Genomic DNA, 19,769 nt, shown 5'->3' with positions numbered 1-19,769 from the left:
GTTTGCTTAACTCAAGTCATTCTAGATAATGTCACCGAGAGACAGGTTGTCCATTACAAACTCGCTTTTGTGATGGGCTCACTTTAAATTGTCACAGAGCAGATAAAGAAAGACAGAAGGGTTAGAGCAAACTATTAAGAAATGAATAACCTCTCGATCCAGATCAAGACAGTACAAAACAAAAGTACGATCATCTGATGCTTTGAGGTTAAGGAGTAAGACAAACCAAGAAAGAGAGCATATGGCATTAATCTAAGAATTGTTATTTTCACGTGGAAACTTCCAAGCCCGGTGTATATTTTTCTTAGTTTCATTTATTACTGTTACCTGATAGTGAAAATTACTGCTTTATTTTTTTAATGTTTTTATTAATTTTTGAGACAGAGAGAGACAGAGCATGAGCGGGGAAGGGGCAGAGAGAGAGGGAGACACAGAATCTGAAGCAGGCTCCAGGCTTTGAGCTGTCAGCACAGAGCCCGACGCGGGGCTCGAACTCACAGACTGTGAGACTGTGACCTGAGCTGAAGTTGGACGCTTAACTGACTGAGCCACTCAGGCACCCCGAAAATTACTGCTTTAAATTGACAGTGTCTATTAGGAATTCCAGAACTGCTAAAATTTTCAGGGAAGTATGCAAAGAGTCATTTTCAAGCCCCAGGTTCTTTCTCCAGTGTGACAAAGCATTACTGAACAATGAGGATTTGGTGAGGAGTTTCTAGTCTCAAAAGGCCCTGGTTTGAGACATTCTCCAGTGAATGTAGATGCTGCCAATGTCCCCATGGATGTAGAATGGAACAATTGCATTTTGATTCGTCTTAAGCCATTGGTTTAATTTCTGGGGTTTTTTTGTTTGTTTTTTTTTACTTCCCACTTTCAATAGAGAGAAAGCATGTTTAATATGGAACATTTATCCTTTATGTGCTTATCCCATCAAATTTTCAGAGTGAAATAAATGTCATTTTTATAGTACCTGATAATTAGATTATAACCATATTTATCGTCTTGGGTTTTTGGCAGTGAATGGAGAGATTAAAGGTGGAAAAAGGGGTAACTGAACAGCGAGATCTTCAAAGTTACCGCGGAACACTCTATAGCAAAACCATCAATGATAGTGTGGTTGGCAGATTGTCATGAAGCCTTATTATATGTTTAAACTAGTTTGCAATGGGAGGCTTTGTTATTTACGTGTGACACATTTTTCTGTTAGAACAATGGCAAAGGTAAAAATGTCTTAGAGAAGGACGGGGAGTAAAATACCATTTGTCAAACTGGCGAGTCTGAGGACATTTGATAAAATGTCTATATTGTCATTGCAAAGCAAGAACAAAAGTAATAGCTTGAAATACGGATTGTTTCATTTTATTGTGAAAAGTCTCCCTGTCTTCCACTTTAAAACATCCATTCATTACAAAAGGATTAATAAAAGTGATACATTTCATTATTAATATTTCAGTCAGCATAGAAGTAAAGGAACTCTCCAAACACATTTTTATGTTGGTTTTGCCATTGGGGGAGGAGAAAACATTTTGTACACAAGAAAATTAAATATGATTTATGACTCTAGGATAGTTTTTCAGAATGCTCTAATATGCCAAGTCATAGATTGTTCTACAGCTTTGAATGAATAAAAACTGTTTTGCATAGTTTTCAGATAACTGGAAAATACTATTTCCTTTTAACCATCAGCATCCGAAATGAGAGGTGAGAAAAGATTATGGTTACATTTTAGGATTCTCCTCTTTACCTATTCCTGGTAGCTTAGTGAAAGGAAGGATGCTAGACAGCCACAGCTTGATTCAGGCTTTTCCTATCAGAAGAGAGCCACTTTGAACCTAAGTGAGTACTGAAAGGAAGAATTATTCTATCTTGGTGACAGCAGACCACAGCATGGTAAGAAGAGACGCTGAAAGATTAATCTATACAACTTAAGACCGCCTTATGAGTTTTGCTACTGTCATCAGGGGACCTAGACCTGTTGTGGAATTTGGATCAAACAAATTCTGAGTTAGAGATTTCGGACTGGACTGAAGTGTACTATCCCAGGCCTGAAGGAAGGACAAGGCTGCAATTCAGTTAGCCTCCATCAAATCTTAGACTAAATATGGCATGGAATTCTCCAGTCCACTGATAACCTGAGTTATCCCTTTTATGAATTCAGAGATAGTGAAAGGCAGACACCACCCTTAATGAAGAAGAAAGAAATACAGGGTCATTTCCTTGGTGTGTTTTAGGATTGTTTGGCCTCAAAAGAGGTGGCCTAGCCCACCCTGTGCTTTGCAGGCATTTGGATTTCCCTTTTGACGTTTGGCTTTGTTCCCAAGGAGATCATATTTTTTTAATTGCACAAAAAGCTTTGCTTTTCCAATCCAGCATAGAACATTACAGTAATTGTTTCTTTCATATGCTCACTACTCTGTCACTAAATTAGGAAATTTGAATATTTTGCAAATAGTCTACTGAACATCTCTATTCAAAGAACAACATACATTGTAATTTTATTCACTGTAGTTATTGTGTATTTGTAAGAACGTATACCAGCAGATTTCAGTTTTTTCAGTATCTTATCTACTTAGCCGAAGTGGAATATTGTAAGAAACATCCTGAGTTTTCCTATAAATTTTAATGGCAGATGTGATTTAAGTAATCTTAAAAATTAGTAGTGAGATACTTCCTATAATCATTTAAAAGCTATTAGGCATATAATAATGTGAACACTCTGTGAATTTGAAGAAAGAAATAATAAGAAGAAGTCTGTGAGTTTTATTTTTCAGTAATCCTAGAATTTATAATAGGAGACTTTATATTATCATTTAAAAGCTGTTGGGCATATAGCAAAATGACCATTCTGTGAATTTGAGAAAAGAAATGATAAGGAATTTGATTTACTTAGTTTATTTTTAATGATGTCCATTAAATTTTGAATACTTTACCTAAATCATCTTAGTTATCTAACTGCTTCCTAAATCATTTATCTTTTTTGGATAGATATTAAATCCCAGCACGTAGCCTCATAAAGGTGCAATTTCCAGAGCATTACCCAAAATAACAAATTGAAGAGAGATCAAATGAAAAAATGAGAAAATCCAAAGCCCACCTTGGGAAGATAATTAGAATTCAAGTGCTAATGTTAGAAATACTAGTAACTCCTATTTAACTGAGATAATTAAAACCTTTGAGATTTTCATCCTATTTACAGAACTGTCTGGGGACAACCATAAAGTTAACTTCGCATAGGAACAACTAGAGACAATGTAAGAAACCAAATTAGGTCAAAATGCTGAAAGAACATAGCAATTATTGATCAAAGTGTTAGCATCGTATTCATTAAAAGAGGTTTTGAAATGATACCACATAACTCTCCTTAGTTGTACTTCTTGTTGGTAAAATATCCTTGTGTTTCATGTGTTGATCACTTTGCATGGGTTGCTTTATATTTATTGAAATCTTATTTTCATCTTCATGTTAGGTACACTTCATTTCGAGTTTTTATTAAATTGTATATATGATTCAATCTTTGGTTTGCTGCCTGCAAATATTTAATACAGTATGAAGCCAGCTACAGTAGGATGAGGGACACACAGGGAAGACATAGAAAACTCTCATATAATGAGGAATTTCCTAGTTATGAATACTTCTCTTAAAGGTTAGTTTTTTCACAAGGTTAAGTTCAAGTGTTAGCAGGACTCTCCCTTAAAGAATTCTCCGGGAGATTCTTCCCAGGGCCTTTCAGTAATTATTTCTCGGTCCTTGTCTCCCTGGAAAGACTAGTGGACACCTTCCTTCCTCTTTTCATCAGCTCCTGTTGATAAGAGGTGCAAATGCATCTGGTCTCTAAAGTATACTTCACCACAGTGCCAGTGTTCTCTAAGACCTCCTTTGCTTCAGACTTTCAGTGACTCACTGGATAAGGTCCACACTCCCCTGAATGGCACACAAGGCTGCAGTCACAAATCTTACTGCCCATCGCCTCTTACCACAGCATACCCTCCATGTCTTCTTAATTCTCTCCATGACTCCTACCATTTTAGCCCCTCAGGATTGCTCGCTCTCAGCACGTATTCTGCTATTCCTCCTCTCCTCCTTCTTTAAGGCATGGACATTGTGTTTTTCATCTTTGCATACCCAGTTACTTTCACACAATTAGTTCCTGACACGAGACACCATGAGACAAAAATGGGAAAACACAAGTACTTGCTTCTTCGTCTAGTGCTCTTTGAAGAAATAAGTGGAGAACTATAGGGTAGGACTATAGACGATGAGATGGGGAATGACAACTATCCTCTTGAAATACACTGTTATTTATTTCTCAAATTGAATAAATGAATCTGATACCTACCAAAGCGAAGAACTCTCAGAGGCCCATGATACTAGAAAAATGAATTTGTGCTGTAAGCTTGTCTTCATGTTCTACCTCAGTGTGAAGTATATGTTGCTAATGCCGTTCATTACAGACTTTTAACAGCTATAGGATTCCAGATTCCATGCTTCCTTTCTCTTGGATATTAAGGAAATGTTTGCTACTCAAAAAATGCCCAAGATTTTATCTCTCTTTCAAAAAGCTGCATGTTATTGTTTCTTTTCCTTTCCCAGAACGTGGCATCATAGCATAGGAGAATGCGTTCTAGATGGGGCAGGAGCAGGAGTTAGATTCTTTAACCGAATCAGCAATCACTTCATGAGAGCTCATTTTCCTTGGTGTGAAAGAAATTTCCTCCTGTGTACAATAGAGGAAGCTAGAATATATGATCTTCAAGGCCACTTCCGACTCACGTATTCCATAATCTTATGCCAAGAAAAAAAATACTTAAATTAGGAATTGTGACCACTCTTATCAGAGAATTGACTTGCAAATATGTGTATTCTCCATGTAGCCTTTATTTCGTACTTCTTCCTAATTTTCCCTGCCAAGGGGGAATTGATTTGAATTTCATGTATCTCTTATCACCTTTATTACTTATTTCATATTTCTGATGGGATATTTGAAATGAATACGGAAAGAAAAAATAAAATGCAACTTGGACACTTATTTCTAGATTCATTTTTCATATTGTTTATACCCTTAATTAGAATGGATCAGTAAAAATAAGTCATATCTATTGAAGCTTGGTATTTTACTGACAAAAAAAAGTGACATTTCCTTTGTGCCATGTCTCCACCTGTGGTAACGAATAAGCAGTGGTTAATGATGCCTTATTAGAGTAGTTCAGACGTAAACAGTAATAGTCACCCCAGGTACCATTGAGTCAAACAGGAACATACCACTTAGTACCCTCATCCACTTATTTAGGGAAAAACAAATTGGTTAACTTTAACAGCAGACATAGCAGCTGATGTAGGGGAAAAAATAAATATTTCTGGGTGCAGGTACTTAGCCAGTAATACAACATAATTTTAGTTCTCTGTAATTGTCTTTTTTTTTAATCTATTAATTTTTATTTATTTTATTTATTTATTTTTCAATATGAAATTTATTGTCAGACTGGTTTCCATATAACACCCAGTGCTCATCTCAACAGGTGCCCTCCTCAATACCCATCACCCACCCTCCCCACCTTCCCACCCTGCATCTACCCACAGTTTGTTCTCAGTTTTTAAGAGTCTCTTATGGTTTGGCTCCCTCCCTCTCTAACTTTTTTTTTCTTCCCCTCCCCCATGGTCTTCTGTTAAGTTTCTCAGGATCCACATAAAAGTGAAAACATGGTATCTGTTTTTCTCTCTCTGACTTATTTCACTTAGCATAACACTCTCCAGTTCCATCCACGTTGCTACAAAAGGCCATATTTCATTCTTTCTCATTGCCAAGTAGTATTCCATTGTGTATATAAACCACAATTTCTTTATCCATTCATCAGTTGATGGACATTTAGGCTCTTTCCATAATTTGGCTATTGTTGAGAGTGCTGCTATAAACATTGGGGTACAAGTGCCCCTATGCATCAGTACTCCTGTATCCCTTGGGTAAATTCCTAGCAGTGCTATTGCTGGGTCATAGGGTAGATCCATTTTTAATTTTTGAGGAACCTCCACACTGTTTTCCAGAATGGCTGGACCAGTTTTCATTCCCACCAACAGTGCAAGAGGGTTCCCTGTTTCTCCACATCCTCTCCAGCATCTATAGTCTCCTGATTTGTTCATTTTAGCCTCTCTGACTGGCGTGAGGTGGTATCTGAGTGTGGTTTTGATTTGTATTTCCATGATGAGGAGCGACATTGAGCATCTTTTCATGTGCCTGTTGGCCATCTGGATGTCTTCTTTAGAGAAGTGTCTATTCATCTTTTCTGCCCATTTCTTCTCCGGATTATTTGTTTTTCGGGTGTGGAGTTTGGTGAGCTCTTTATAGATTTTGGATACTAGCCCTTTGTCTGATACATCATTTGCAAATATCTTTTCCCATTCCGTTGGTTGCCTTTTAGTTTTGTTGATTGTTTCCTTTGGAGTGCAGAAGCTTTTTATCATCATGAGGTCCCAATAGTTTATTTTTGTTTTTAATTCCCTTGCTTTGGGGGATGTGTCAAGTAAGAAATTGCTGCGGCTGAGGTCAGAGAGGTTTTTTCCTGCTTTCTCCTCTAGGGTTTTGATGGTTTCCTGTCTCACATTCAGGTCCTTTATCCATTTTGAGTTTATTTTTGTGAATGGGGTAAGAAAGTGGTCTAGTTTCATTCCTCTGTATGTTGCTGTCCAGTCCTCCCAGCACCATTTGTTAAAGAGACTTTTTTCCATTGGATATTCTTTCCTGCTTTGTCAAAGATTAGTTGGTCATGCATCTGTGGGTCTAATTCTGGGGTTTCTATTCTATTCCATTGGTCTATGTGTCTGTTTTTGTGCCAATACCATGCTGTCTTGGTGCTTACAGGTTTGTAGTAGAGGCTAAAATCTGGGATTGTCATGCCTCCCACTTTGGTCTTCTTCAAAATTACATTGGCTATTTGGGGTCTTTTGTGGTTCCATACAAATTTTAGGATTGCTTGTTCTAGCTTCGAGAAGAATGCTGGTGCAATTTTGATTGGGATTGCATTGAATGTGTAGATAGCTTTGGGTAGTATTGACATTTTGACAATACTTATTCTTCCAACCCATGAGCATGGAATGTCTTTCCATTTCTTTAAATCTTCTTCAATTACCTTCATAAGCTTTCTATAGTTTTCAGCATACAGATCTTTTACATATTTGGTTAGGTTTATTCCTAAGTATTTTATCCTTCTTGGTGCAGTTGTGAATGGGATCAGTTTCTTATTTGTCTCTCTGTTGCTTCGTTATTAGTGTGTAAGAATGCACTGATTTCTGTACACTGATTTTGTATCCTGCGACTTTGCTGAATTCATGTATCAGTTCTAGCAGACTTTTGGTGGAGTCTGTCGGGTTTTCCATGTATAATATCATGTCATCTGCAAAACGTGAAAGCTTGACTTCATCTTTGCCAATTTTGATGCCTTTGATTTCCTTTTGTTTTCTGATTGCTGATGCTAGCACTTCCAAACTATGTTAAACAACAGCAGTGAGAGTGGACATCCCTGTTGTGTTCCTGATCTCAGGGGGAAAGCTCTTACTTTTTCCCCATTGAGGATGATATTAGCTGTGGGCTTTTCGTAAATGGCTTTTATGATGTTTAAGTATGTTCCTTCTATCCCTACTTTCCCGAGGGTTTTTATTAAGAAAGGATGCTGAATTTTGTCAAATGCTTTTTCTGCATCGATTGTCAGGATCATATGGTTCTTACCTTTTCTTTCATTGATGTGATGTATCACATTGATTGATTTGCTAATGTTGAAGCAGCCCTGCAGCCCAGGAGTGCATCCCACTTGATCACGGTGAATAATTCTTTTTATATGCTGTTGAATTCGATTTGCTAGTATCTTATTGAGAATTTTTGCATCCATATTCATCAGGGATATTGGCCTGTAGTTCTTTTTTTACTGGGTCTCTGTCTGGTTTAGAAATAAAAATAATGCTGGCTTCATAGAATGAGTGTGGAAGTTTTCCTTCCCTTTCTATTTTTTGGAACAGCTTGAGAAGGATAGGTATTATCTCTGCTTTAAATGTCTGGTAGAACTCCCCTGGGAAGCCATCTGGTCCTGGACTCTTATTTGTTGGGAGATTTTTGATAACCGATTCAATTTCTTTGCAGGTTATGGGTCTGTTCAAGTTTTCTATTTCTTCCCATTTGAGTTTTGGAAGTGTGTGGGTGCTTGGGAATTTGTCCATTTCTTCCAGGTCATCCAGTTTGTTGGCATATAATTTTTCATAGTATTCCCTGATAATTGCTTGTATTTCTGAGGGATTGGTTGTCATAATTCCATTTTCATTCATGAGTTTTTCTATTTGGGTCATCTCCCTTTTCTTTTTGAGAAGCCTGGCTAGAGGTTTATCAATTTTGTTTATTTTTTCAAAAAACCAACTCTTGGTTTCATTGATCTGCTCTACAGTTGTTTTTTTTTTTTTTAGATTCTATATTGTTTATTTCTGCTCTGATCTTTATTATTTCTCTTCTTCTGCTGGGTTTGGGGTATCTTTGCTGTTCTGCTTCTATTTCCTTTAGGTGTGCTGTTAGATTTTGTATTTGGGATTTTTCTTGTTTCTTGAGATAGGCCTGGATTGCAATGTATTTTCCTCTCAGGACTGCCTTCACTGCATCCCGAAGCATTTGGATTGTTGCATTTTCATTTTCATTTGTTTCCATATATTTTTAAATTTCTTCTCTAATTGCCTGGTTGACCCATTCATTCTTTAGTAGGGTGTTCTATAACCTCCATGCTTTTGGAAGTTTTCCAGACTTTTTCCTGTGGTTGATTTCAAGCTTCATAGCATTGTGGTCTGAAAGTGTGCATGGTATGATCTCAATTCTTGTGTACTTATGAAGGGCTGTTTTGTGACCCAGTATGTGATTTATCTTGGAGAATCTTCCATGTGCACTCGAGAAGAAAGCATATTCTGTTGCTTTGGGATGCAGAGTTCTAAATATATCTGTCAAGTCCATCTGATCCAATGTATCATTCAGGGCCATTGTTTCTTTATTGATCCTGTGTCTAGATGATCTATCCATTACTGTAAGTGAAGTATTAAAGTCCCTGCAATTACCACATTCTTATCAATAAAGTTGCTTATGTTTGTGATTAATTGTTTTATATATTTGGGGCTCCCATATTTGGCACACAGACATTTATAATTGTTAGCTCTTCCTGATGGATAGACCCTGTAATTATTATATAATGCCCTTCTTCATCTCTTGTTACAGCCTTTAATTTAAAGTCTAGTTTGTCTGATATAGGTATGGCTACTCCAGCTTTCTTTTGACTTCCAGTAGCATGATGGATAGTTCTCCATTCCCTCATTTTCAATCTGAAGGTGTTCTCAGGTCTAAAATGAGTCTCTTGTAGACAGCAAATAGATGGGTCTTGTTTTTGTATCCATTCTGATTCCCTATGTCTTTTGGTTGGAGCATTTACTCCATTGACATTCAGTGTTATTATAGAAACATATGGGTTTAGGGTCATTGTGATGTCTGTAGGTTTCATGCTTGTAGTGATGTTTCTGGTACTTTGTTGTCCTTGTAACATTTCACTCACAGAATCCCCGTTAGGATCTCTTGTAGGGCTGGTTTAGTGGTGATGAATTCCTTCAGTTTTTTTTGTTTGGGAAAACCTTTATCTCTCCTTCTATGCTGAATGACAGACTTGCTGGATAAAGGATTCTCGGCTGCATATTTTTTCTGTTCATCACATTGAAGATTTCCTGCCATTCCTTTCTGGCCTGCCAAGTTTCAGTAGATAGGTCTGTCACTAGTCTTATAGGTCTCCCTTTATATGTTAGAGCAGGTTTATCCCTAGCTGCTTTCAGAATTTTCTCTTTATCCTTGTATTTTGCTAGTTTCACTATGATATGTCATGCAGAAGATCAATTCAAGTTATGTCTGAAGGGAGTTCTCTGTGCCTCTTGGATTTCAATGCCTTTTTTCTGTCCCAGATCAGGGAAGTTCTCAGATTTGTTCCAGTACACCTTCAGCCACTTTCTCTCTCTCTTCCTCTCTGGAATTCCTATTATACAGATATTGTTCCATTTGATTGCATCACTTAGGTCTCTAATTTTCCCCTCATACTCCTGGATTTCTTTATCTCTCTTTTTCTCAGCTTCCTCTTTTTCCATAATTTTATCTTCTAATTCACCTATTCTCTCCTCTGCCTCTTCAATCCGAGCTGTGGTCACCTCCATTTTATTTTGCACCTCATTTATAGCATTTTTAGCTCCTCATGACTATTTCTTAGTCCCTTGATCTCTGTTGCAATAGATTCTCTGCTTTCCTGTATACTTTTTTCAAGCCCAGCCATTAATTTTATGACTATTATTCTAAATTCTTGTTCCGTTATATTGCTTAAATAGTTTTTGATCAATTTGTTAGCTGTCACTACTTCCTGGAGTTTCTTTTGAGGAGAATTCTTCCGTTTCATCATTTTGGATAGTCCCTGGGGTGGCCAAACTGCAGGGCACTTCCCCTGTGCTGTCTTGAGTAACTTGTGTTGGTGGGCGGGGCCGCAGTCAGACCTGATGTCTGTCCCCAGCCCACCACTGGGGCCACAGTCAGACTGGTGTGTACCTTATCTTCCCCTCTCCCAGGGGCAGGACTCACTATGGAGTGGTGTGGCCCCTGTCTGGGCTACTTGCACCCTGCCAGGCTTGTGGTGCTGCTTTGATGGGATCTGGCCTATTAGTGGGGTTGGATCCGCAAGGTGCACAGGGGCGGTAGGGGCAGGCTCAGCTCGCTTTGCCATCGGTGGTCCCCTGCGGGAGGGGCCCTGCAGCACCAGGAGGGAGGCTGAACCATCAGAGGGATAGATCCACAGAAGCACAGTGTTGGGTGTTTGCACGGTGCAAGCAAGTTTGGTTAACTGGTTCCTTTTGGGGTTTTGGCTGGGGGATGGGCGAGGGAGATGGCAGTTCCCAGTGCCTTGTTTCCCACAGAGCTGAGCTCTGTCTTCTAGGACTCAACACCTCTCCGTCCCAGTGTCTTCTCTCCCTCCCGCTCTCCAAGCAGAGCTGCTTACTTTTAACATTCCAGATGTTAAGTCCCACTGGCTGTTAGAACTCACTCCATCCGGCCCCTCCACTTTGGCAAATGAGACTCGGGCTCTGCCTTCTGGGCGGGCTGCCCCTCCACCACCCTGGCTCCCTCCCGCCAGTCCATTTAGTGCTCACTGCCTCTCCACCCTTCCTACCCTCTTCCATGGGCCTCTCGTCTACACTTGGGTCTGGAGAGTCCATTCTGCTAGTCTTCTGGTGGTTTTCTGGGTTATTTAGGCAGGTGTGGGTGGAATCTAAGTGATCAGCAAGACGAGGTGAGCCCAGTGTCCTCCTATGCCACCATCTTCCTGTAATTCTCTATCTTATAAGCCATCTCAGTCTATATTGGCTGCATTCATTTTAGCTTATGTTTACTGTTTAGAATATAGTTTATTAATGACATTTTAATTTATGGTTTCTGCTCACTCAGTGGAAAGAAATACTCCCTCCATTTTTTTATTTCTCCCAAACTAAGTATGTCTCTCACTTCTTACATTTCCCTCTCCTCTTGTCACTGGGGTGTCTTTGACTGCCCTTTGCAGAGGATGTCTGTGTGTCGGTGTGAGTGCTGCCTGTTACCCACCCCATTCATGTGCAGCCTCCTGCTTTACTACTTAGTTCTTCAGAGGTTTCAGATCTTCAACCATAAGTAATGTTTCCAAACATTGCACAAGTCAGAAAACAAAGCACAAGTCAAACACAGTTAACAATGTTCCTCCATAGCTATTATTCATAGCAGGATAATTAGAGAAAATTAGAGAATCTGCCTCTGGAATGAATCCCAAATCATCAATAACCCTTTGGAAATTAGAAGACTGAAAAATCCTTGCAGCAAAAATGTGTTTGTTTGCATTTTTTAAAAGTCATTATGCATTCTGTGGGCCTCTTCACTAATAATAGTTAATAGTATCGACAGTAAGATAAAGAAATAAAGTAAATATGTAATCTGGGAACTCTAAATTGTGTTTAGCATTCATGAACTATGCTTCTACAGTAAACAGCATCAAGACACAGGAGATGAAGTAAAAGAAATATCTGGCAAGGAAAATTCAACTTCTAAGAATCCTGCACCCTGTCCCACCTCTTCCTCTCCCTCCACCCCCCACCCCATCAATCTTATTTACTTAAGTAGCAGCACACACATTGATATGGTACATCAGTTTTGCTAAAGTCCCACACAACAAATCCAGTGGATATTTTTCTTGTTCAGTTTAACATTACTTTCAGTAGCAAATAACACTATTGACCAAATTCACTTTCTTGATGTTTTTCCCCCCTTAGTTTTCATGAAGCCATATCTGTCTGGCTTTCCTCCTACTTCCTTACTCTTTCCTTCTCAATATCCTTTGCCATCTCTTCTTTCTGTGATCTGGAAGATAAAGTTTCACTTTCAATGTTTCAATTCATAGTCTGTCTTCCTTTCTTTTTTTTTTAATTTTTTAATATTTCATTTATTTATTTTTGAGAAAGAAAGAGACAAAAAAGAGCATGAGCTGGAGAGGGGCAGAGAGAGATGGAGACACAGAATCCGAAGCAGGCTCCAGGCTCTGAGCGGTTAGCATACAGCCTGACGCTGGGTTCAAACTCATGAACCATGAGATCATGACCTGATCAGACACTTAACCGACTGAGCCACCCAGGTACCCCAACTGTCTTCCTTTCTTTATAAATATTCCCTTGGAAGGTTATCTCATTAACTTATAAGATCAAATCCAAATACGGTTTTCCTTTAAGGCCCAGTCTTTCTACCTCCGGATAGACGTCATCCTCAATCCTGTTGAAAAGCCAGATACATCAGAGTCTCCCTAATACCTTCTATTGTCTCTCCCAACAAGTTTAATCCATGACTAAGCTGTTATCAGTTTTACTTCCTAAATATTTCTCATCCCTCTCCACATCCCTTCAGTTCTAAAACTTCATTCATCTGCTTTCTCTTGTGCCTAAACTACAGTGGGCTCCTAACTCATGCCCCACCACGTGTTCTCACACATGACCTTCTTATCTCAAGTCCATACTGTGAAGGTTTTTTTTTTTTTTTTAAAGATCTCAGCAGGTGATGTTCCTACTCAAACTCTTCAATAGATTCCAATTATAGTATGGATTAAAAAAATAAAATCTTTAACGTGGACAATAGGTCTCTATAGACACCATCCCCTCTGTTTTTCTCCAGCTTAATCTCACTCCCCATTCCTGGCCAGCTTTTGGTTCCTGGACTTATAAGTTCCTAATCTCCTACCACAAGGCCTTTATATAAGCTCCATTTTCTAATTGACACACTTCCAGTCTCCTTTCCCCTCACTGTCTTCCCCTAGTTAATTCTAATTCATCCCCCAGATTTTAATTCCAGCATCTCTCCCTCAGTGAAGCCTCCCTTGACCTTGTACATCTCCCTATGTATCTCTTTATAACACAGACCACATTCTAATTTGACATCTATGTGTGTGACACTTTGTCAAATTAATATCTGCCTCTCATTAGACTCCAAAGTCAACAGGGCAGAGAAATTGTCTGTTTGTTTCCCCTGTTTCATCTCCAAAGTTAAATATGCTACCAGACATATGGCTGCTGAATACCTAGTTGGTCCAATGAAAGAATGAGAGGGTGAAAGCATTTTTGTACACTAAGCTCCCACCCAACCTCAAGCGATGCAGCTCTCAGAGCTCCTTGTTCCAACAGCCACCTGCTTCGCATAGCGCAGGCACAACCCTTTTGCAGAGCTCCGGGTAGTGGACTGTTGGTTGAAGTGGGGGTGTTTCTGACTGAAGCAGAAAGAGCATGGAAAAGAAGGGAAAGACAACAAAGGAAGAAATCAAGTGAAGATAAGACAATAAGACCAGTTCTAATTGTCTACGTTGGGAACTAGCACCTAAAACAATGCAAAAAATAGTTTCAAAAATGTAGGAAATCATGTCATTGTTTAGAGGCTTTTTTGAAAGACATTTCTTTGACTATGTTAGTGCTCTATTTGTTTTTTAATTTCTATCTTATTACCTAATTAACATTAAGCTGTTACAAAATGGTTGGTAAAAGGGGGGAAGGGTGAGAAAAGTCATGGTTCTTATGACTGTGCTTTCTAAATGCCTACGATAGGTAAACTTCGGTTTTTTGTTTGCTTAATCTTATGGTCTTAAGTATGTCTATTGATGAATCTATTAATGTCCTTAAATATGTCTGATTAAATTTATTTATTAATTAATTATTAATGTCTATTATTAATCTGTAAAGGTTTGATCAAATTAAAGCTTTGAGACTTTTTGGCTGTTTGTACAGGGGAGTCACACTGAGAAATTCAGCATAATCAAGCTTCTATAAAACTTCTAGAAAAGTTTTTTTTTTAACTTTATCTGATTGCCTTTACATAAATTTTTATGTTTATGCACGACTGATGGAAATGGCACAAAATGCTACTTGTTCCCCAGAATTTCATTTTCCTCAATTATGTGATAATATAACTTTTATGTGGGCACAGGCTTGCACTTCCTCATTCCCTTGGAGCTCAGGTGCAGCCATCTAACTAACTAATGGCCAGTGGCGCATTGGTGGAAGTAATAACGTGCACATTCCTGATCACGTCCTTCAAAGAATGGTAGAGTCTCTCCTTTACTGGTTTCTTTCCCAGACTGGCTACAGTGAGAACAAGGGAGTGATGGATGAACCATCTAGGACCATGAAGATGAAGTATCACAGCAAAATAAAATAGAGCCTGGATCCCTTACTCGGGGAGTCACCACATCAGTCCTAGACCACCTAATTCCAGGCTTTCATGTTAGAGAAATAGGCTTCCATCTTGTTTAAAGCCACTGGCATTTTGGGTCTCAGTACTACAGTAGCAAAACCTATGTTCTAATTAATTTAAAAGATATGTGTTATTTAATTTAAAAATTTAGAAGGAAAAAAATTATTTTGTTCAGTTGCTGAAAAAGCCACTTTGGGGAGCAGGCTCCTCATTACGGACTTGTGCCCTTTTCTAAATTACAGCGACTATATTTTACAAGTAGCTCACATTATAGTATTTAGAGAAAAGAGAATTAATATGTACTGAATATTTTACATATTTACTCATTTAAACTCTTACATAATTTTCTCAGTTAAGTATTTTTAAGGTCCATAACTAATGAGTCCTGGAGCAGGAATTTCAACACAAATTACTCAGATCTCAAAACATATTTTTTTCTTGTTACAATATTATTTTCATGTTATTTAAAGATATTCGAGGGGCACCTGGGTGGCTCAGTCGGTTAAGCGTCCGACTTCAGCTTAGGTCATGGTCTTATGGTTCGTGAGTTTGAGCCCCGCGTCAGGCTCTGTGCTGACAGCTCAGAGCCTGGAGCCTACTCTCAGATTGTGTGTCCTTCTCTCTCTGCCCCTCCTCCTCTCACTCTCTGTCTCTCTATCTCAAGAATAAATAATTAACATTAAAAAAAAAGATATTCCACAATTCTATGGATACTGACTCAGTAATAAATGTAAAGTATTTGAAGGGAGTCTTAAACTGCAGTTTTATATTTTCATATTTACTTTTGCATATGTAGTCACAGACATGTTGAAATTCTAAGAACTGACTCACCCAAAATTAGAAAAAATAATTTAACAAAGAAAAATATCTCCTTTATCTTACCCTATTCACTTATTTAGATTATTCCTTTAACTGCTTGGAGTCAAATACTCATAAAGTTTAAAAAAAGGAAAAAAAAAAGGCTTTGCATAACCCCGACAAATGTTTGCTTTGTTCCTTTGCCTATTATTTTCTTTACAAGCTGCAGTAGGAAATTTTGGTTAAGATATGTTATATAAACTGGTTATCAAATTCCTTTAAATGGCTATTTTGGCTCACTTTCACAGCACACATTGTGAACAGTGGAACAAACAAAATGACCTTTCTTTTACTAGTTAAACTTAAACAAGCATAAAAATTTGTTATAATAAGAAGAACATGTTTTCAGCTCAGCCATTGACTTTCCTTTTAGAAATCTGAAGGTAAAGAGTAAAATGTTGTAACTATTTAATGGGCTTGGCCCTGTAACATTTTATAACCCTCCCATGGTTATGTCACCGAAGTTGTTTGTCTTGCTAACCAAGGTACTTAATTATTACTGTCTTTCTCTATCAGATCTGAAACATTAATATTTTGTGGCCAACCTTACAGATTTCTTCACCCACCATCAATGCTTAAAACCCCTCTTCTTTGTCTGCCTCTACTATGGAAGATGGGAAAGATAGATTCTCACCTTTTTAACCACCCATTTAGCTAGAGGCTGTCATGTAAGACAATTTTAGACGATGAGACACAAGGGGACATCTTTGGAGCTTTTACTTTCATGGTTAAAAAAAGAAGAGAAATAGATGTGGTTGGCAGTAGACACCTTTACTGTCCCCCTTCCACGTATGTCCCTTTCCTTCTAGTTTCTGGATTAACACACGATGTTTGGAACTGCAGTGGCCATCACAAAACTATGGGACCATAATTTATTCTTTACTCAAATACTATTTCAAAATGATTTTATTCCTTTCTCTGTGGCTGGAATGTAGTATTAAATGTAGGGTGTTTAGAATGTAAAGAAAGACATTAAGTTAAAATACTTACTAGCTTTGCACTTTTAGGTGTTAGCTAAGGGTTTTTTAGCTAATTTTTTTCACCATAGTTATCACATCTATTAAAAAAAGGCATTTAAAAAATCTACCTCGCAGGAATGTTATAAAAGTTTTGAGGCAAATTATGTAAAGCTTATGGAATTCTAGGTGCCCAACATGTAGTTATTATTACAACCTATTGAGTCCGTTTCATTGTATAGACTTAGCCTACACCTACATATAGCCTTTCCTACCAATCCAGTCATCTGAAGCATCTCCTAACTGCTTATGATATGATATAATATGATATGATATGATATGATATGATATGATATGATATGATATGATATTGTCCTAAAATCCTGTTAAGGATAGTCTCTCAATGACATCATGCTCAAGCAGTGTTCACAACCCTTATTCATAAAAGGAGCAAACCAGACTTGAAAGGTTGCTCCTATGTAAATAGATAATCATCTCAAGGAATTCAGGTTTGTGTAAATAAATATTTCCTGTGTTGTTTTTATTTATTTTTCTGGTTCATTATTTTTCCTGATTGGTTTGTTTTTATCTAAAGTTTTAATTATTAGAAAATATAGATTCAGGGGCGCCTGGGTGGCGCAGTCGGTTAAGCATCCGACTTCAGCCAGGTCACGATCTCGCGGTCCGTGAGTTCGAGCCCCGCGTCAGGCTCTGGGCTGATGGCTCGGAGCCTGGAGCCTGTTTCCGATTCTGTGTCTCCCTCTCTCTCTGACCCTCCCCCGTTCATGCTCTGTCTCTCTCTGTCCCAAAAATTAATAAAAAACGTTGAAAAAAATAAAAAAAGAAAAAAAAAGAAAATATAGATTCATAGGTATTTGTAAGAAATAATAGAGATTATGTGTTTGGTTTGTGTTTTTCAGGGACTTGGCCCATTTCATCTAACTTGTCAAATTTATTTGTGTAAAATTATTCACAGTACTTCCTTATTATCCTTTTTCATGTCTGCAAGGTCTATAGTGATAGTTCATGTTTCATTCATGACATTTGTCATTCGTATCTCTTTTTTCTTCAGTCTTGCTAGAGGCTTGTCAATTTTACTGATTTTTTAAAAGAATCATCTCTTTGCTACATTGACTTTTTTCTATTTTTATGTTTTCAATTTCATTGATTTCTGTATTGTATTTATGCTTTTCTTCTTTCTGTTTGCTTTGAGTTTGTTCTAATCTTTTTTTTAGGAGTGGAAGCCTATTTTCTTTACTTATATTTTTTACTTACTATGTTCTTTCTCCCTTCTTCATGTTCCAAGATTCTTTCTTTTATCATATTCTTACTTTTAGAGAGCTTCCTCTCTCCATTATTGTAGGGTGCATCTGCTGACAATAAATTTCCTCTTTTCCTTCATCTGAGAATGTCATGGTTTTCACCTCATTCCTAAAGGATGCTTTTGCTGGGCATAAGATTCTTTGTTAATAGTTCTTTTCTTTTAACTTCTGACAAAAATTGTGCCACTTCTTTTAGACTACTACTACTACCGTGTTTCTAATTGTTTTTACCCTATAGGGTAAGGCTTTGTTTCTCTTTAGCTTCTTCCAAAAATTTTTCTTTCTTTGTCTTTAATTTTCAGAAATATAATTATGGTGTTTCTTGGCATGGAATTCTTTGGCTTTAACCTGTTTGTGGTTTGCTCAGTTTCTTCAGTCTGTAGTGTTTGTCTCTTGCTAAATCCAGGAAGTTATCAGCCATTATTTCTTTGTGTACTTTTTCATCCGCATCCTCTCTCTCCTCTCCTCCTGGGATTCTGATCACAGCAATGTTAAACCTTTTGTTATAATCTCACAGGTCCCTGACCTTTTGTTTGTTTGTTTGTTTGTTTTCACTCTATTTTGTCTCTGTTGTTCAGATTGAGTATTTTTCATTGTCCTATTTCCAAGTTTCTTTCCTTTGCCCTTTTCATTCTGCTGCTGAGCCCATTCACTGAGCTTTTTGGATTGTTGTATTTCTCAGTTCTAAAAATTCCAATTGATCTTTGTTTATACCTTCTATTTCTTTACTGAAACTTTGTATTTTCTTGCTGAGGCTTTCTTCTCCTTCTCCTTCTCCTTCTCCTCCTTCTCCTTCATCTTTTTCTCCTTCTCCTTCTCCTTTTTCTTCTTCTTCTTCTGAGAGAGAGAGAGAGAGAGAGAGAGAGAGAGAGAGAGAAAGAGAGAGAGAGAGAGAAAGTGTGCACATGAGGAAGGGCAGAGGGAGAGGGAGAATTTAAAGCCTAGAGAGGATCTCTGCACTCATCGCAGAGCCCAATGCTGGGCTTGATTTCAGGACCATGAGATCAAGACCTGAGCCAAAATCAAGAGTTGGACACCTAACTGACTGAACCACCTACACATCCCAACTGAGGCTTTCTTTTTCTTTTAATTTATTTCAAGAATTACCATAATTGCTTGTTGAAACATTTTTATCATGGCTGTTTTAAACTCTTTTTAAGATAATTCTAAAATCTTTGTCCTCTTGGTATTGGCATTTATTGATTGTCTCTTTTTATTCACTTAGAGATCTTCCTGGTTCTTTGATGTTTTATTTTATTTTTTGAGAGACAGAGTTCAAACAGGGGAGGTACAGAAAGAGAGGGAGACACAGAATCCAAAGCAGGCTCCAGGCTCTGAGCTGTCAGCACAGAACCCAATGTGGGGCCTAAACCCATGAACATGAGACCATGACCTGAGCCAAAGTCAGAGACTCAACCGACTGAGCCACCCAGGCACTCCTTTCTGGTTCTTTGTATAACAACTGATTTTCTATTGAAATGTGGACATTTTAGTTGTATTTAAGGAGAAGAAAAGGAGAAAATACAACTACTTCATCTTCTCAGATGTGGATTTCTGTAATTCTAAATATCTTTTAAAACAGATGTTTTATATATTTTTCTCTTTTAGGAAGGAATACTTATAAGAAAGTTGTTTATTAGAGATAACTTTATATATGTATATGTATGCATATTATACATATGCATATATGTATAATATGCGCACATATATATGCATATATATAAAATATTGAGTGATTCAGATTCAGATATATGCAGATATATATAATATTGAGTGATTCAGATTCAGATAGAGTTGTGATTTATAAATATGTATGTTAATAATTTTTTTAAAAGTACATTAATC

General features: G+C 37.7%; 1 protein-coding gene across 1 annotated transcript in view; it reads left to right on the top strand.

Moving 5' to 3' along the window:
- Positions 1–19,769, top strand: part of BANK1 (B cell scaffold protein with ankyrin repeats 1) — a 307,751-nt gene that overhangs the window by 97,964 nt on the left and 190,018 nt on the right. The gene's annotated exons all lie outside the window — the stretch shown is intronic.

Source organism: Panthera leo, chromosome B1, assembly GCF_018350215.1.
Source record: "Panthera leo isolate Ple1 chromosome B1, P.leo_Ple1_pat1.1, whole genome shotgun sequence".
Classification (NCBI taxonomy): Eukaryota; Metazoa; Chordata; class Mammalia; order Carnivora; family Felidae; genus Panthera; species Panthera leo.
Note: the sequence above shows the minus strand (reverse complement) of the source record. Positions and strands in the feature narration are given on the sequence as shown.